Source organism: Falco punctatus (assembly GCF_963210335.1).
Source record: "Falco punctatus genome assembly, chromosome: 3".
NCBI lineage: Eukaryota > Metazoa > Chordata > Aves > Falconiformes > Falconidae > Falco > Falco punctatus.
Window position 1 is genome coordinate 65,217,075 of NC_137582.1, and position 17,407 is coordinate 65,234,481.

General features: G+C 37.7%; 1 protein-coding gene across 2 annotated transcripts in view; it reads right to left on the reverse strand.

The window, feature by feature from the left end:
• DSEL (dermatan sulfate epimerase like) overlaps window positions 1-17,407 on the reverse strand; it is a 58,599-nt gene that overhangs the window by 30,442 nt on the left and 10,750 nt on the right. The window contains exon 1 of one of the 2 annotated variants that reach the window (XM_080381147.1): window positions 1-17,407. This exon is cut by the window's left edge and continues 9,294 nt beyond it; it is cut by the window's right edge and continues 10,750 nt beyond it. The exons of the other annotated variant lie outside the window; for it this stretch is intronic. The gene's annotated coding sequence lies outside the window, so the exon portion shown is untranslated. 2 annotated transcript variants of the gene reach the window in all.

Sequence of the window (17,407 nt, forward strand, 5' to 3'; positions counted from 1 at the left end):
GATACATGACTACATTAGTTGACATCCAGATACTGTCACAGAAGAAAAGGATTTTGCTTAAGCTGCAGACATTGAGCTGATTCTTTCACGTCATTGTTCCATATCTCCTGCCTGTTCCTAGGATGACATGTGCTGCTGCAGCTGTATTGGTTGGCAAGACAGCCCTGGCTATAGTGCTTATGCTTAGTTATTACTTTCATATCTGCCAAAATGTTTTGGATAAATGTAAATGAGAGAAAAGCTGTAACACATTTCAACTATTCATATCATAACAAAAAGCCAAGTAGAACATCTTTAAGTGAAAAAAGATCCCATTTATACCAGGAAAACTCCCTATTTTATCAGGTGTAATAGAGAGACTTTATTTCTCATAAGAGGTCTTTAGATAATATTTTTATAACTGAAAGGGGTTTTTCCTAATTAAAGGAATTGTCTTTAATGATTATGGTGTAAGCACTATCAGGACAGAATATCTTCTTGTTTGCCCTTGTCTTGTCAAAGGTTTTTGTTACGTCATTACTTTAGAGATGGCAATGAAGAATCATTTGTTTCCTGGTAGAAAAACCGGCATCAAAAAATGCCTTTAGATCCCATTTGTCATAGTTTTTTTAATGCAGCAGTGTCAACAGAACAGTAAGATTAAAAGCCTTATGATGTAACAGTTACAAATGATCAACAGCAAGGGATTGCAAAAGGTTTATACTTTTCTTTCATCTCCAGTTTACTATCAGTGAATATCCCTAAACTATGAGATGAGCTGAAGTCTCTCATTAGGAAGCTGAAGACAGGTACTTTGCCTCTGTGAAAAGCATCAGCCGTTTGTCTGGGAAAGAACTCAGATTGAAGTTGCAGTGTATAAAGGATAAAAAAAACCCAACATGAAATACACCCACATGAAAAAGGAAAAAGAAAATCTGCCTTCTATGTGTTTACCTAATGTTTGTCTTTTTTAAAAAAATATTTACATTAGGAAATACTGTGAATGCCAAGTCCAGGAAGACACAATTAAGCAAAATAAATAGAAAAGGTGATAACCTGAAAAATGGAAAAATACGCTTAGGTGCAGCCAGCAGGAGTAGAAAGAACATTTCTACTGACAGTGGACACTAAAAAATCTGAACTTGCAAGTTAACTAAAATTTCAACATTTGTTACCTTTCTGTGGCAGTTCATTTTAAAAAAATATGAATGTTATTTTACCAGATGTGCATGATAACCTTGTTTTTCCCTTATTGTTGGGAGGATGGATATTGAGATTTGTAGTAGCTTCTGCTGTCAGATCACTTGAAATCAAAAATTCCTCAGAGTGTGGAGAAGCTACATTAAATATACAGAGCTCAGACAATGCTGTTGGTTGATTCTGGGAAGCAGCCAAATCTCTGACATTGGTTTTGCATTAATAGAACTCTGCACTGTGTTGAACATATGCTTCTCAACAGGCAGTATAGTACTGTTTACAACCAAGTGATGGTGCAATTATTTGCAGAACTTTATTTTTCCCCAGAAGAAAATGTAAGTTCATTCCATCAACAGCCAAAAGAACTCTGAGGTTCCAGCACTTTAAAAATCAAGCTACTTAACTGCCCTAGTATAAGGCAGAATAGTATAGATTTAGAAACTTAATTTTAGGTACACGTTAAAGCATCCTAACTTCCTTTATTTGCCCCATTCACTGAAGATTTGCAAATACTTTCTAGAAACAGGAATACAAAGTTTCTGAAAAACAGTAACCTACTGCAATCTAAGAAACTCAAAATCAACTAAACCATTTAAAATATAGTAAGTACACAAAAGCACAAAGCTAAGTGAAATTTATGGTTTAATCTATAAAGTATGTTTAAGCCACATTAAGAAGCAAAATATTGCCAATCCTAAGTGGCTGCAGTTATAAAATCTATATTCCTAAAGCAGGCACCTGACTCCCTGTGTATTACATAACAATATCAGTACGACTTTTCCCCCCTGCATTTTTTACGAAGAGGTTTGCTGTTGTTTTTGTTGTGGTTTTGTTTGTTTGTTTCTTTGTAATTAATTTTTAATTAATATTCCCATTACAACCTGTGGTAGCTGTACCTGCCTTAGAAACAAGTGAAGATATTAAAATATATCACACATTGCTTGCTGTGCACAATCTCTGCAAAGGATTTGTTTTAAATTAAGTCTTTCTTTTCTTGATAATGGAAGTGCCTCACTTTGTGATGTGTCTGAGGACGTGATATGTCACTAAGGATTTACAGACTTCCTTTGGAATCTGGAATCTTAACTTCCTTTGGCAAGAGGTAGAGTCCTGCTTTCTTTCAGAATATCATGGTGACATGCCTCTTCTCTGAAGATAAAAGCACTCATTCAGAATGTTGTAAACACTAGCTGTATTTCTTTGTTTTGTCTAAACAGATACGGATCTCTAGTTCTTCCTTCTCAGGAGAGTATTGTAATGACTAAAGATAGGGGCTCTCAAGCCTTTCTGTTCAAGTTTCATGGGGCAATTTTAAGAAAGAAGAGGTGAAACAATGCCCAATTTAATAACTGAGAAATTTACATTTGAATAGACAAATGTCAGTTTCAGTTCCTACTCCAGTGACTGTTAATAGAGAGGATTCTCAGGAATGAATATGTCACACTTATTTATGGAAAGTAACCAGAATATTCCACCAGCTGCTCCTCATTTCCTGTCTTCTTCCAGTGGCCACTACTAGTGCAATTAATTAAAGCACCTTTTCTATCTTTCGCTTTGAACTCACTGCATACTTATGCTCCTGTACACAAAATGGTGAAAGCTTCGAGACTTTTTGTGATAGGTTATGGAGAAGCAGAAAATGACTATATAAGAATTTCAGGACCTCTTACATAAATATGCATACTAAATACATGAAAATGCATGTTGAAGGGAAATACACATTACTGTTTGGAATCATAGAATCATAGAGTCATGTAGGTTGGAAAAGACCTTTCAATCATCAAGTCCAACCATCAACCAAGCACTGCCAAGTCCACTGTTACCGAAGTCTCGAAATGAAGAACTTATTGACACCAATGTGATGCAGATAAGCAGACACTTCTTTATTGATGGCCGGGTGCATGAGTGAGTCCTCTCACAATCAACGCACACCAAACTTCAAAATCATACACCATATATAGAATTTATTCATACATATTCATTAAGCATTCATACATAAACATAATATTTCTCAAAAATCATTAACATACTCTCCTCCCATATTCGATTCTGTGCAGTAAAGATTAGAAAGATCTAGAAATGGGTCTGGGGTACGATTTGGGTAGGTGGTACATGAGTCGGTGGTCACTATCTCACCCTGCCAGAATTACCTTTTACTTAAGATAACTGTTTCTTTGCAGGTATCTACGGGTTGTTCCAGTCGACTCTTCCCAGTTCCCGTTAATTCTACATTTTGACATCTCAATGAATTCTCCTAGTGTACACGTAAAAACTGTATCCAATCATCTTGAACCTTAAGTCTGTTATCTAAGTTCTAATCATTCCTACTAGGTGATTCTGTCCTGTTCTTTCGGCCTTTGTACAGGACGGTACAAAGGATTTCATAGTAGCTGTCGGTTGTTGTGCAAATACAGACACCACTAAAATATTTCTTATAATATTATATTCCTATTAAAATAACTCTATAAGATCAAATGTGTTTCAATATAATCAAATATGGTTGCTAATTCTAACTAAGAGCAGATATGTAACACCACCACTAAACCTTGTCCCTAAGAAACACATCTATGTGGTTTTTAAACTTCCAGGGATGGTGACTCAGCCACCTCCCCCTGGGCAGCCTGTTCCAATGCTTGACCACCCTTTCAGTGAAGAATTTTTTTCCTAATATCCAATCAAAACCTCCCCTGGCACATATCGAGGCCATTTCCTCTTATTGCCTGCTACATGGGAGAAGAGACTGATGCCCACCTTGCTACAACCTCCTTTGAGGTAGTTGCAGAGAGCAATCAGGTCCTCCCTGAGCCTCCTTTTCTCCAGGCTAAACAGCCGCAGTTCCCTCAGCTGCTCCTCACAAGACTTGTGCTCCAGACCCTTCACCAGCTTCATTGCCCTTCTCTGGACACACTCCAGCATCTCTACAACCCTCGTGAAGTGAGGGGCCCAAAACTGAATACAGCATTCGAGGTGCAGCCTCAGCAGTGTTGAGTACAGGGGGACAATCACTTCCCCAGTCCTGCTGGCCAACAGTTTCTCATACGTGCCAGGATGCCTTTTGCCTTCTTGGCCACCTGGGCACACTGCTGGCTCATGGTCTACCAGCACCCCCAGGTCCTTTTCCTCCAGGCAGATTTGCAGCGACTCTTCCCAAAGCCTGTAGCATTGCGTGGGGCTGTTTTGACCCAAACTGAGGACCTGGCACTGAGCCCTGTTGAACCTCATACAACTGGCCTGGGCCCATCCATGCATACTGTCCAGATCCCTCTGCAGAGCCTTCCTGCCCTCAGGCAGATCAACACCACCCCCACCCGCACCCCCAGCCTGGTGTCATCTGCAGACTTACCGACAGTGCACTGAATCCCCTCATCCAGATCATTGATACAGATATTAAACAGAACTGGCCCCAGTGCTGAGCCCTGGGGAACACGACTAGTGACTGGCCACCAGCTGGACGTAACTCCATTCACCACCACTGTTTGGGCTTGGCCATCCGGCCAGCTTTCGACCCCACATAGAGTGCACCTGTCCAAGGCACGAGCAGGCAGTTTCTCCCGGGGAATGCTGTGGGAGACAACGTCAAAGGCTTTACTAAGGTCAAGATAGACAACATCCCTCATCCACTAGGCAGGTCATCTTGTCATAGAAGGAGATCTTGTTGGTCAATCAAGACCTGCCTTCTGTGTACCCATGCTGGCTGAGCCTGATTACCTTGTTGTCCTGCACGTGCCACGTGATGCCACTCAAGATGATCTGCTGCTCAACCTTCCCCAGCACTGAGGTCAGACTGACGGGCCTGTACTTTCCTGCCCTTCTTGTAGGTGGGTGTCACATTTGCTCACCTCCAGTCTTCTGGGACCTCCCCGGTTAGCTGGGACTGCTGATAAATGGTGGTGAGTAGCTTGACAAGCTGTTCTGCCAGCTCCCCCGGTACCCTTGGGTGGGTCCCATCTGGCCCCATAGTGTGTGTGTCTAAGTGGTGTAGCAGGTCGCTGACCATTTCCTCTTGGATTATGGGGGCTTCACTCTGCTCCCCAACTCTGTCTTCCAGCTCAGGGGACTGGGTACCTGGAGAGCAACTGGTCTTCCTATTAAAGACTTAGGCAAATGAGGCATTAAGTACCTCAGCCTTTGTCACTATGTTTCCCCCTGCAACCATTAAAGGATGGACATTCTCCTTAGCCCTCCTTTAACTGCTGATGTATTGATAGAAACATTTTCTATGGTCTTTTAAGGCTGTAGCTAGATAAAGTTCTAGTTGGGCTTTGGCTCTTCTGATTTTCTTCCTGGATAACCTCATGACATCCTTGTGGTCCTCCTGACTTGCCTGCCCCTTCTTCAAAGGCCATAAATGCTCCTTTTTATTCTGAGTTCCAGCCAAAGCTCTCTGTTCAGCCAGGCCAATCCTCTTCCCGGCAGGCTTACCTTTGGCACATGGGGATGGCCTGGTCCTGCAACATTAAGATTTCCTTCTTGAAGAACGTCCACCCTTCCTGGACTCCTTTTCCCTTCAGGCCTGCCTCCCAAGGGCCTCTGCCAACCAGTCTCCTAAACAGTCCAAAGCCTGCCCTTCAGATGTCCAAGGCAGCAGTTCTGCTGACCCCACTCCTCACTTCTCTGAGAATCAATAACTATCATTTCATGATCTCTATGCCCAAGATAGCCTCCAGCCACCACATCACCCACAAGTCCTTCTCTGTTTACAAACAGGTCCAGCAGGGTGCCTTCCCGAGTTGGCTCATTCACCAGCTCTGTTAGGAAGTCCAGGAACCTCCTAGAGTGTTTCCTCTCTGCTGTTTTGTATTTCCAGCAGACATCTGGGAAGTTGAAGTCCCCCATGAGAACAAGGTCTAGCAACTGTGAGACTTCTCCCAGCTGCTTACAGAACATTTAATCTGCCTCTTCATCCTGGTCAGGTAGCCTGTAACACACTCCCACCATGGTATCTGGCTTGTTGGCCTTCTCTCTGATTCTTACCCATAAACACTCAACACTATTGTCACCATCATTGAGCTTTGGACAATCAAATCACTCCCTAGCATACCGGACTACCCCACCACCTCCCCTTCCTTGCCTACCCCTTCTGAAGAGTTTGTAGCCATCCATTGCAGCACTGCAGTTGTGCAAGTCATCCCACCATGTTTCCATGATGGCAACTATGTCACAGTTTTCTTGCTGCATGATGGCTGCCAGCTGCTCCTGTTTGTTGCCCATGCTGCATGCACTGATGTAGAGGCACTGCAGCTGGGCTATTGATTCCATCACCTTTTTTGCAGGGGAGAAGCCCTAATCCCTATGTGACCATTCTCAGGTTCTTCCGTGGTTTCTAACACATCAATAACCCTTGTGTCTTTGCTGCCGCATGGATCTCCATCCCCTACCTCTGCTGAGATGGCAGACAGAAGGACCTCGCTAGCACAATGTCCTTTAAATATTACTGTGCTGCCCCTAGGCTTGTCTCTAGTCAGCCTAGTTTTATCCCTTTTCCCCTTCAAATCTAGTTTAAACCTATTTCAATAAGTCCTGCTAACTCCTGTGCAAAGATCCTTTTCCACCTTTAAGACCGGTGTACCCCAGCTGATGTCAGCAGGCCTGCTGTCTTGTAAACAAACCCATGATCAAAAATCCCAAATAATGCTGTTTTGATGTCAGACTTGGAGCCAGGTATTGATCTGCTGGCTCTCCCTGTTTCTTCCCTCATCATTCCCTGCAACTGGAAGGATAGAGGAGAACACTACTTGTGCTCTTGATCCCTTAACCAGTTGTCCCAGGGCCCTGAAGTCTCTTTTGATTGCCCTTGGACTTCTTGTTGCAACTTCACCGCTGCCTACCTGAAAAATCAATAGTGGGTAATAATCTGAGAGCTTTACCAGGGTAGGAGGCTTTCTCTTCACATCTTTAACTGGACTCCAGGGAGGCAGCAGACTTCCCCAAGTAGGTCCAGTCTGCATATTGGGCTTTCTGTTCACTTAAGAAGGGATTCTTCTGTAACAATGACCCATCTTTTTTTCTTTAAAAAGAATTGTTTCTTCCTTAACAGCAAACTAGGTCATGGCTTCATCCCATTCTAGTTACTGAGAGGTTATCAGTAAGAGCATATCATCTTCTACATCTAGAACAAAACCAGAGCACTGAACTTTAAATTGCTGAGTCTAATTTAACATCTGGTCAAAGCAACACTTTGTCCTGAAATACTAGAACATTTCATCAGGGAAACACTTACCTCAGACCCCATACCAAACCCAAGAGTGTGGATATCCCTTTGGAGCCAGGGTAGCCTGCCCAAATCCCTGCTGAGTGGTTACACAAAGTGCTTTCAATCAACCAACTTGACTGCAAGTTGATATATCCTCAGGAAAAATGCTTAACAGCAGCTCCCAAATGTCATTATTACAGTCTTACTGTGCTGAGCTATGGAAAGTTACCATGCAATCTGTATAAAAAGAAACACAAACTGTGCAATTTTCCCTCCTGTACACTTTTTTTTTTCTTTTTATTTTCTTTTTATTGTAGTTTTGAATTAGAAGTCACATTCTCCACTGGTTCTCCAATGCTGGTGCACATTTGTTTCTGTGTATCTGGACACAGTGGTTATTACTGGGACAACCCTGATTTTATGTTTCAGGAGTCTAAATGCTTGAAATTTTCCAGCCATCCTCAAATTTCTTGAAGTCTATCAAAATATTAAATGTCTTAGATTGTGAAAACACCATCTCCTCAGTGCTTTGTGTGTGTATGACTAACAGATCAAGCAATGCATAAGTCAAAAGTTCTAGATCATGGGAGCACTGAGACATGGGATTAAAGATTGAGTTACTCATCACTTCCAAGAGTGAGGCAATTCTCAATATTCAGGGCTTTTGTTACTTCAGATATTTGTGTGCTAAAATATGAACCTTGTTTCCAAAAGACTCAGGGGTAGGAGAGATTCAAGGGTTAAAGTACTGAAAATCTGGAATCAAGAGAAATGGGACCTTCAGTCTAGCCTATATACTTTCGGTTTTGAGTTCTTTTATCTTGACACAGAGCAATGCCTAAATTTATTTTTAACTTTAGAAAGTGTTAATATTTTAATCTAATTTCCAGTATATTTTCTTGTGTATCTGTAGAAATTCCATTTAAACCTTTTCTTCTCCTACTCAGCATAGAATAATGATCATGCTAATTAGAATTTTAAAAATAATTGACTAGCTCCATTTTTTCTTATCTTTCTGTTTAAGCCTTTCTCTATAGTACCTGTGTAGGAAATACACATTGATTTAATATGCTTTATTTGAGTCATCATCTGCTTTTAGCAAGATATCAATAAATGAGCAGTTGGGAAACGCTACAGAACCTTCCATCTTTATCAGTTTCAGAATAGTTTCAGCAGGCTCCAGACTCTGGAGAACTGCTAATGACTAGAATCATATTAACTCTTATAAAGCCCAGATACACAGCCACAATTATCCCAGCTACTTGTTCATGTGTGCTTCTAAAGTTAAAAAATACATTAGCTTACTATTTCATTTCTAGGTCCTGGTGCCCAGGCCATTTACACCTCAGGTGGGTGAGTCTGTGCATAGGTTCTCTTTTTAGAGTTCCACTAGGAGTGGTTCTGGGAAGAGTTTTCATTATGGAGAAATCCTGACAGGTATTTTAAACAAGACCCCATGAGGCATGACAGCCTACGTATGAAGTCATCCTTCAGAAGCCTAGCAGATGCTGTACCTTTCAGGTCATGCACCTTCACGCCATATGTCAGGGTAGCCACCTAATATCCTAAGCTTCATGGATTTAAAATATTACCTTTGGTAACACCACACAATATTTCAGACATTGTGAACCAGACACAAAAAACAAACACCTAAACCATCTCTTATAAAAGCAAAAGCACCACATATAAGTCCAGGCCACAAGCTATGCAATGAGGTCATAGCTGTCTGCCCCAAGCACCTATGGTTGTCAGCTGAGGAGTGAGGACACGAGTTGCTTCATACCACAGAGCCCTGAAGACTAGGAATCTCTCTCTGGGGTGATGCTTGCTATTCCTTGATGAGTTCCTATTTTTAAAAGTCGTGGGGAAATCCCTTTACAGGATTATATCCTACAAAAATATTTTCTTTTCATTAAATTAAATGGCACCAATCAGTTGCTTTTTGTTTGCTTTGATTTTTAGGCTTTTTGTAGGATCCAGATAGAAATGAATCATGAGATAATGAACAAACTCAGTATTTCAGTCAGCCTTCATTCTGTTCCTTTCATCATGTGAAAGAAGGCACACTTTAATGACAACATTTTGTCATCATTTAATTGCAACCATTTTGTCCTCTTTTTTGCCAGACCTGAAGGACAACAGAAATTACATATTAGAAATAAAACAGAAGATGTTATATCTGTTCTCTATCAAATATGGGCAGAAGAAAAGTTTGTAAGAGTGAATTATCACATTTAATCAGGAGATACCTGTGATTAAAGTCACCTTGTGTTTGCTTAAAAACATTTTGAAGGACAAATTGCTGACAAACACTGCTTTATTTATTCATACAGAAATTACATAAATAAATAAATAAAAAAACCTCCTGACTAATGTACTGAAGTTGAGAACACTGAACACTGAACGTGAGTAGCTTTATTCCCAAGTAAATGTGTTGGGTACTGATGACCAAACTCAGCTCAACTTCCTGCAAATTATTTTTCCTGTGACTATATTTCAGCATCTGGTTCGCTTAGGACCCTTCCCAAGGTTAGATTATTAGAAAAATTATTTTTTTCAATGAAATATTTTTTTTTCCTGATTTATTCTCAAATGCTCATACAATTTTTGTTGTTGATTTTCCTTTTGGTCTCTAAAGACAAGTTCACATCTACAGAAACTTAAGTTATTTAAGTTGAGCTGGTGAGATTCACCATTCAGCTTCTTTTCTTTAGGAAAATAAGCCCCATTCACTTTATAGATCAGTTGCTGTGGTGTATTCAGACCTTAGCTTGCTTGCTAAGATTGCCAGCAATTTTATCTCTGTCAGCACATGTATACATATTGCTGTAAGGTTATTGCTATATTAACAATGTTTCACTAAGAAGTCAACTATAATATCCCATTTGGTGGTTTAAATCTACCTTATTATTGTATCTGCCAAAACATGAAATGTGGACTAAAATCTAAAGGAGAAAAAATTAGTGTGGAAAATGATCATATGTAATGCCTAAGAATTTTTTCCCTTTTCTTTTTTGCATATGTATTCCCTCTTCCCACTTCCAGGATAAACCTCATGCTGTGTGTGACTAAAAAAAAAGGAAGTAAACAATTTTCTTCTCTCCATTCTATTTATGGATTTAGGGAAAAAAAAAAATCTCAGAATTATATGTGAATACTTGTATTTTCTAGCAATACAATATTTTTTTCCTTCTGCTCTCTCCAGATGGAGGAGCCTCTTCAAAAAAGGCATGTGCACCCCTTTCTTATTTAATGGACACTTCCTCTGGACGTTACATTATTTACTTTTTCCACTGATCCAAGTTGAGGTAAACAATCAAAAAACCATACACACCACACATACGTGTGCACACACCCCCCCCCCACACCCCCCAAAAAAACCCAACAAAAAACCAAACCCTAAACAAACCAACAGAAAAATGCCAGGCAGAAATACATTAGGTCAAACAGAAGAGTAATAGTTTTCAAGAGATGTTTCACTCAGATTTACTCTTTAAATGAAGGATGATAATTTTTAGGGGGAAAAATGCTAGGTCAATCTATTTATTAGGAAAATATGTTTCTATTCTTAAAATGCTAAATATATGCTCAAAATAACCAACTGGAAAAAAACACACCTAACTTATTCTAGCTGTATATGATGCTTTAAAAATATGCTGCTAATGCCTTAGGCCCGGTACTTTCAGTATTTTAAAACCTGTTTGCAAAATACAGCCAACTGGCATTTGTTCAGAGCATGTTAATTATGTGTATTGGCATTTAGATGGGAGATTAGGAGAGTAAAACTTTGCACTGCACTTTGTATACCATCTTTTATTTTTAACTTGTTGCTTGAGTATTATTGAAGAGGACAGTCTGTCACAGATTAGTACTGTTCAGTAAGTAATCTATTTCAGCTTCACATTCTTTGCTGAAATATATATAATTCATCAAAAAAAAGTCTTTTTTTGTTGCTGCTTAGGCTTTTGATCCTTCCTAGTGAAATACTAATATTAAAGAACATTTCATTTGGCTCTGCTAGTAAGATTAAAAAATGAGAAAACTAGATAGTGGGGGGGGGGGGGAGAAAAAGGAAAAAGAAAACTTGAAAAACAATACTCCTACTAGCATATTGAGCATAGTTCAAAAGAACCAGCCAATCCTCCTATCTGCCAGATGGGTCCTACCAGCTATGTTTCAATTATGAGATGGAGGTTCTCTAGGGAATCTGGTATGGACAATAGAAGTTTTTGTTTGTTTCCCCTTCCTGATTTTCTCTATGTAAGCTACACACAAAGTAAGTTTGAAAGATGCTTCTTTGGAGAGAATTGTAAGTTTGAGCAGTAACATATTTTCAGTGATTAAAGACCATTCATATTTATACATACATATTAATATATTTATATATGTAAAATATATATGGTATTCACCTTTTCTTCCCCTCCTTTTTCCACCAAACTCAAAAGCTTCATTAGATCTTTAGCAGTGCTTTGTAGGTTTAAAGACACTGTTCCTGAGGCATCATTAAAGAACCATTCCTACCTGGAGGATTCTAATTAAAGTTTATTCAATTATTTGTGCTGCCAGAAAGCCCCAGTTACCACTAGAAAGTGACAATGAAATCCAGATGAAGTGAAAAGAATAATTGGTTAAGATTCATGAAGTGTTAAGCATATTTTAGGAAGTTACAATAGATCATTAGAACAGGAAATCATTGTATGTCAGCATTGATCTAACATTTTTGGGGAACCTTATAACTGTGTAATATTTCATCTTTTCATCTTTTGGATCTTTTTCTTCTTATAGTATGTAAGTATAATTTGAAAGAAACAGAAAGAAATACTGAAAATCAGAGCCAACTTCAGCACGATGTGCTGGCCAGAGTTCTTTCAAGCAAAGAATATACGGAAATTAAAGTAGATAAGAAAAACTGTTCTATTTAGAAATTCAGGATAGAGTTTTGGAGGCTTTGTGGGTTTGCATAGATTTGTTTAAACTGTAGCTTTATGGTGAAGAAATGAGGTGTATTTACAAGAAGGAATAAGGTGGAATGAGAAGATTCAGTGGACAGTGGTAGAGACTAAATAGGCTTGAAAATCTGCAGGTACAGAGTAGTAAGTTTTATGCAAGAAATAACACAATCTAAGTTCATTTTTGTAGTTTGTGACTATTTGCAGTACATCTTATAACAAATATTATACTGAAGGCTAAATGATCAAAGATCCTTAAAAAGTATAAAAAGAACAAACAAGAAAGAGGGATTCAATATTAAAACCACAACCTAAGATATAGATTCAAGAAAATTTGGGAGTTTTCTTACAGAATGTTCTTTTCCTACTGGAAACTGTGTTTTTTTCAAGATCACAATTTTCTGTTTGTGTTTTTAAGGGAAAAGACAAAATTTAAATATTTTCATTCACGCTCAACCTGATGTTGAATATGTCAGTCACTGAACAAAGGAGCAAAGATGCTCAGCTCTTGTTTCATACTTGCAGGTTATTTTGTAACAGAGTTTAAATCCAAATATTTCTATATTGTTATTATTGGACTCCAGCAAAAGAAAATGTGAATTATTTTTATGAGTTGGGAAAAGCAATCTGTAACAAAACCTTGAGAACATTTTAGCAGAGCACACTGGAAAGAAAATATTAATAAAGAGGAGGAAAATAACTACCAGGAAAAACCCATCAGGAATAAGGATATCCTTCTCTGCTGTTAAAACAATCTGAATTTCAGCATAGCAATATACCTATGGTGATTTATATTGTTCATGACTTGTACCTGAACTGAAATATTAATAATATTTGCACTATATGCATTTGGTATAAAACTAAAAAGTAACAAACAAGAATATTCTTATGGGATATGATTATGAGTCTAAAAATAAGTTATCACAGTCCCTATGCGCTTTTATTCTTCTTCTTCCTGTTCCCAGATTACAGTTGACTAGGAGGTAGTTTTCAAAGAACCTGCATGATAAAACTTCCTGTTCCAGAAAATAGACCCCTAAAGCCTCCTTATTTTGCATAGATAAAATCTCAAACTGCTCTGTAAAAAAGTCATTTAGGTCAAGAAAACTAAGCTTACATATAATATTCTTTTCCTCTCATTAAGAATTATTCAGCAGTGAGGTAATAACATACCCTTTATTAATGTAAATCTAGACATAGTAAGAAAAAAAGTTTTGCTTAACATTCCCTAAGTATTATTCTCCCACAAATTATTCTCCAAGTAGGAACAGTTTGCCTTTGCATTGTCTTTATTAACTAAGAAAAAAATGAAAACAAAACATTTTTTGTGAAAATCCAAGTAGAAATACCAGTTGATAGTTATCTCAGGCAACACAAGAAGGCATGCCAGTAAACCTGGAAAAAACATAATCATTTTGTATTTTGATCATACTGAGAACAAAGCTTGAGGAACTAAAAAATTCGTTTATGGAATATGTCCAGTGGTGAAAAGGTCAGTGTTTCCTTCCAAGTGAATTGGAAAATCTCACTTAACATTTTTAGTAAAAAATATAAGGCACTTTGCACTCCATTCTGTAAGTATAAACTGTAAGGACAAGTGTTTTGCTAACTAATGTAAAGCCCTACATAATTGTCTTGTACAACTTTTTATGGAGAAGACCATCACACTTTCTGGAAGTACTGTCCAAAACCAAATACAGGAATCATAAGCAGAAGATGAGTTTATTGATAGAAAATAAATCTTTCCTCAGTGCTGGTAATATATAGAAGTAGCAGTACTACTAGCATGTTAAATCTACATTTTTAAAACAAAAAACAACAAAACAACAACAACAGAAAAGAAAATTTCAAGAAAATAAATAAGTATTAATGTACTCTTTCAAAAATACTTCACCCTCAGAATCTTAATTTTTTTTTTTTCCTGCAGTGGCATTTCACAGTAGGTTGACTTGTGGCTAATTATATCATTAATTTAGCCTGGGACCACAAACTTTTTCTGCAAAATGTTTAGATTCCCATGAGAAGTTCAAACACTGGCTAAGCCTTGGCATTACTTTGCTAAGCTTTGATTAAATAAGTGAAAAAGAGAATTTTTCTCTTTCCTGTTATTTCATATCTTTCCTCAGTCCCATCCATTTGTACTTGTTCTAATCATGAGGATATTTAGAAATATTTTACTTCAACTAATGATTATTATAGCCACAATTTAACAGACATTTGTTTCTGTGCCATTATACTTTTTTAAGTGAATTAGTTGTGCTTAAAATGGATTATTTTTTAACAGTACGCAGCTCAAGGCTAACAAGCAAAACACTAAATGTTCCTTTGTCATGATGAGTCATGAGCAAGGTCCAGCAGGCACACCTTCAGCCTCATGGGCAGCGCTGGACCACCATGACCTACTGTCCATTGAGTGGGTATTGACATAATTTTCTCATTCTCATATTGCCTTTCTCTGACAATATGGCCTAGGACTGGAATCAATAGTAGCTCTTACATTCACATTTTACCACATTTGCAGAAGCAAGAACTCACAGTTTAGACAAGCAGGTTCTGCTTATATATCAGTTCTAGACACACATGCACAGACGTGCACACACGTGTGCACACATGCAGCACTTAGGAGGTGACATGTTTTCACAAACTTGAAGAAAATGTAAAACTTCACAAGAAATGTGCAGATGGCTGGAAAGTGTTAACCCTTTGGACTCCTAAACTGCGAAATTAGGGTTGTCCCGCTAACAATCCCTCTGTCCAGATGTACAGAAATTAATGTGCACCAGCACTGGAAAACCAATAGAGAATGTGACTTCTAACTGAAAACTACAATAAGAAAGGATGAAATGAAGTATACAGGAGGGAAAATTGCACAGATCATTTGAATATTTTTTTTTTTTTTAATAAAAGGTAGTGTAATACTTAGAGGTCTGTGTTCTTGAATCCCTGTCAGTGATCTCCCCAGCCCCTGGAACACCTAGGTATTAGCTTGAGACATGTTCAGGAGATGGAGAAGAGACCTCTGTCTCTGGTTCTGGGTTCTCCACCTCTGGGTTCTGGTAGAACAGAAGGAAAGGAAGGTTCATAGTGAAACAGGGCTTCTGCTTGTTATCATTACATTAAAAAAAAAAGGTCAAGTTTTAGAGGTTTTAGAAATAATAAAGAAACAATAGCTTGTGATGAGCAAATCAAACCTCAAGACTTTGTTTGAATATAACTAAAAATCAGGCATTAATAAAACTGAAAATCAAGCAAGGTTTAAATATACAGCATTATGTAGGTAGCCTGTGATATTTGGTAGCCTATGATATAACCCTCTTCCAGCAGCATCCCGGGTCATTTGCCCTGGAAGTTACTCCCCTCTTCTAGTCACCTGGTCTTTTGTGATTGGCTGGTTACTGCTCTAGGATCTGGGTTTTGAGGTGAGGCCATGTTAAAGTCCACTAATGAAAATGAGCTGCATGGATTAAGAATAATTTGGGATGTAGTAGTTAGCTAGGTTGCAATTTACTTTGTGAACTTGGAAATTAAGCAGCGAAAGTAGTCAAACAAATCTCTGCATGGTTCCATGTGGGTGGCCTGATACCATATTTCTCTGATTTTGGGCTTCAGCTTAATGCTGGCAAAACAAGATCCCATATCTGCCTGACCTCAGAAATTAATCTGTCTTGTACCAGAATTTGCTGTCACCTCAGATTTTTTGTCACTCTTTCTGTACATTGCATCAAGCAAACAGGAAAAGTTAAAAATATTTTTTTAAACCTCAGAAATTACATCACTTTCAAAGTGTCCTCACCAACCTACAACTGCAAAAGTGGAGAGCTGGAGCGTGGAGGAGAGAACAGGCAATGAAAATGCAAAAATATATTATACCAACTTCTCTTTCAAAGCTAAAATTTGGGTAATATGGTCTAAAATGAGGTGCAATTCTCTCTCTATTTGCATTTATTTGTGAAATCCATAAACCCTGCCAAATATCATAGGCTACCTACATAATGCTGTATATTTAAACCTTGCTTGATTTTCAGTTTTATTAATGCCTGATTTTTAATTATATTCAAACAAAGTCTTGAGGTTTGATTTGCTCATCACAAGCTATTGTTTCTTTATTATTTCTAAAACCTCTAAAACTTGACCTTTTTTTTTTAATGTTATGATAACAAGCAGAAGCCCTGTTTCACTATGACAAATATATGTATGAAAAAAAATGCTTAGGACTGAAATAAACAGATGACTCACACAGGTCTGTTGAATTTTTGATTGAAAAATGTTTCTCAGGTTTTTAGTCAAATAATAAATTTTAGTGGGAAAGGACATAATTTTTTGTTTAAAATTCTTATAAAATAATAATATCAAGAAATGTTGGGTGAAACCAGAAAAATTCAGTTCTTGTTAATAAAAAAAGGAGCATTTCATAAAAATCACAGTTACATGCAGAACAAAACAACTCTCCAAACTAATACTTACATTGAGGGATGACTTACTAAAATGCCTGGAAAAACAGTTTCTGAAATTTTTGTTTTAGAAAATCCATATGACAGCATATTAAAAGGCAGTCAGGAAAAGGGATTCCTTTTATAGGTTTGAACAAAGATGTGGATAAAAAATAAAATGGTATTTCCTCTGGCATCTACTATATAAAAAAACAGTATACCCTGAGCAGAAATAGCTAATAGCAGATTTTAAAATGAATACCTAAACCACTTTACTATATTCACTAAGAGCCAGCACAGTCAGGGCCACCACAAGAATCCTGACTACAACCAAAAGCTCATTCTGAAAATCCTGAGTCTTATTGCACAAAAAAAATAAAAAATTGTAAGGCTAATTAATTAGAATATTAATAGCTCAATACAACGCAATACTTGATGTCTGACCTGTCATATACAAATAAAACTGATGGCCATTTTAATTTACTGAAATAAATGGCAGTAATATTTACTTTCCTAGGAACAAATGTGGCTCAGATTCTTTTGAAAATGATAATTTGCAAAAATTAATTTTCTTCTTTGAATAATGAAAGGATATGCTTTCCAGAAACTAAATTTGAAAATGTCTGTTATTGATGATCTAAATTTCTTAAAAATCATCT